Genomic DNA, 2,818 nt, shown 5'->3' with positions numbered 1-2,818 from the left:
CCTTTTCGAGTACAAGCTCAGTTATAAAAATAAGGCCAAGCAAGAAAGTGAATATGTGCAAAAAATAAATTATACGGTTAATAGTGAAAAATATAGAGCAGAAATCGAAGAAATTATGCAAATAAATGAAGACACAATTAAAGTGCTACCATATACTACCACTGTACAAGCTACCATTAGAACGAAATCCGAAGATCCTATTTGGATCAAGCAATATCCGTACCCTATGTCGGATAGCGATTTCATTAACAAAGAAATTAACAAACTTTTAGAAAATGAAATAATTCAACCCACATTACAATTGACCCAACAAAAACACAGACTATTAAACATTTCCCTATTCCTACAGCACTGAAGGAACTCAGATCTTTCCTGGTTTCTCGCTAGTTATTATAGAAAATTTATAAAGAATTTTGCAGCCATCGTCAAACCACTCACAACGTTCCTCAGAGGAGAGAACGGTGGCATATCAAAAAATCAATGTGCAAAAATAAAAATAACTTTAGACGAATCTGCACTAGAAGCACTGAACATAATAAAAGAAGAACTGCAAGCCCAGGTTGAACTCTTCAAAACAAATTTTAACACACCTTAATTAACCGCAGATGCTAGCAATTACGCTATAGGAGCCGTATTATCTCAAAACCAAAAACCCATATCATTTATTTCACGAACGCTCAGTGAAACAGAACAGTATTACTCCACAAATTAGAAAGAATTACCCGCAATTGTGTGGTATAGCCGATTTAACATATACACTGACTATCAATCTCTAATATTCCCATATCAGAAAAAACCCCAAAATAAAATTAAAAAGATGGAAAAATTTCATTGAAAAATATGGTGCTAAAATCGTTTACAAACTCTGACATCAGAACGTTGTCGCTAATGCACTTTCTCGTCAGCAAATAAACAACACTGTAAATTCAGATGACTCCCAACATTCAGCACAAAGCTCCCCAACACAAAGACTCAAACGAGTAAAGCAACCATTAAACTCGTTTAGAAACCAAACTATTGTAAAACGGTAAGATCAGAACCTCGTCGAAATATTCTCACAAAACATAACAAACAACCGACACACGCTTTCTTTTAATACGAAAACTGAATTACTAGATAGATTAAAAATGTAATTAGACCAAAGATAACCAACGCTCTGTAAATAGACGAGCAAATGATATTATCGACATATTTCCAACTGTATCGATTGTACTAGCGCAAAAATTGGTGGACCCTATTACCGAAACCGAACAACAAGAAAAGATCATACAAGACACACACAGACGTGCTCACAGAAACTACAAAAATAACACACAGGAAATCTCGCTCAGATACTACTGGAAAACATACAGACGTGATCGAAATAATAAGAATAACCAAAGTGAGCATATAAATTGACGAATAATTTTTTTTGTAAAAGATTTTTAATAAAACTTTTTTTAACAAACATTTGTATACGGATGAAATTTTTAAAATATATAAAACTTTGTTAATATATGCACATTTAATTTTTTACAGCGTTTTTTTGTTGCTTTGAGCCCGAAATAGGCTATTCGAAAAAATAAGAACAATACATAAGAAAGTTGATTTTTACTGTATTTAACTTCACTTTTTCCACATCCATCCAATTGTATTAAACTCCAGGTACTACAACGACTAAGCCATTAGATCAATATTTTTGCAACCAAAACACTTCTAAGATCTATTCGAGGATTGTTTTCGGCTATTATCTTGATGATAGGCTCATCACAATGGCATATGTTTTTCGGCAACAAGTAGGACAATAGATTGTTATTAACAGAATAAATGGCGGCCATAATTCCTATGATACTTACCAAAGGCCTAGTAACGCTCCATTAGGGCATCCCAATAACATCAGATTAAGGTCTCCATGATTCATAGTATTAATTGTATATTTAGAGTTTAATTGCTGATTATAGGATTATGTAATATTGTTGTAGTATTGGTTTTTCCTCACAAGAGTCGAAATAAACAATATTTGGCGCATCGGTCCATAGAATATTATGTCAAACTAACACAGCTTCCTTCATAAAATTTCTAACAAATTAAAGTCACCGTTCTATGTGCATACTATTCAGTAAAAGTCCTTCTTTAGGACTTCGTGCTTTCTGGTTAGCATATAAAAACCCTTTTCTCGTTGATGTAGTTAATATTAGCAATAGAATTAAATTTTCTACCCGCCCGGACGCTCCTAAACCGACTTTTAATGATTCTTGAGATGAGTTTATCCTTTTTATCCGAAGTTTTTTTGTACGTTCCCCTTTATTAAGCTTTGAACAACAAAGGTTTGCAGTTTAATATTATTCAGTTCGAAAATACCGAAAATTACCTTAAATAGGCAATATTTTTCTTTACCACAATAAATTTTTAATAACTTCCCTCAGCTCCATAGGAAAATGTCGAAATCTTTCCATTTTTTAAGGATTAATTAAAATTTTAACTGTAAACTCGATCTAATTTGCACTCAGATGAGATTATTAGAATGTTATTAAAATTTGTGTAACCAAATTCCAAGAATATAATGTCGATAACAGGAGATAAACCTACATCTACATGTTTTTATTCTTATTTATTCGAAGAATAAAAACGCCGACCAAATAAACAACCAATAGGTTCAACACCAATACCGAACAAAGTAGGCGAATACATACACGTATACTTATTTTTTATGAGCAATAATATGACCATTAGTTCAACCCAGAAATACTCCAAATTCTGCCATTTGAGACTAATATCATCAAAGAAAGACACATACAAATATGTTGACGAGATATGTCACAAATATACCCAAACGCAA

General features: G+C 32.5%; 1 long non-coding RNA gene across 1 annotated transcript; it reads right to left on the bottom strand.

The window, feature by feature from the left end:
- Positions 1 to 277: 277 nt before the first annotated feature.
- Positions 278 to 2,588, bottom strand: LOC128920079 (uncharacterized). The gene is made up of 2 exons (XR_008470209.1): positions 2,351 to 2,588; positions 278 to 2,291 (listed from the first exon to the last, which is right to left on the bottom strand). It is a non-coding gene; the product is annotated as an uncharacterized LOC128920079 (long non-coding RNA).
- Positions 2,589 to 2,818: the final 230 nt, after the last annotated feature.

Source organism: Zeugodacus cucurbitae, chromosome 3 (assembly GCF_028554725.1).
Source record: "Zeugodacus cucurbitae isolate PBARC_wt_2022May chromosome 3, idZeuCucr1.2, whole genome shotgun sequence".
In the NCBI taxonomy this organism is placed as follows: domain Eukaryota; kingdom Metazoa; phylum Arthropoda; class Insecta; order Diptera; family Tephritidae; genus Zeugodacus; species Zeugodacus cucurbitae.
Note: the sequence above shows the minus strand (reverse complement) of the source record. Positions and strands in the feature narration are given on the sequence as shown.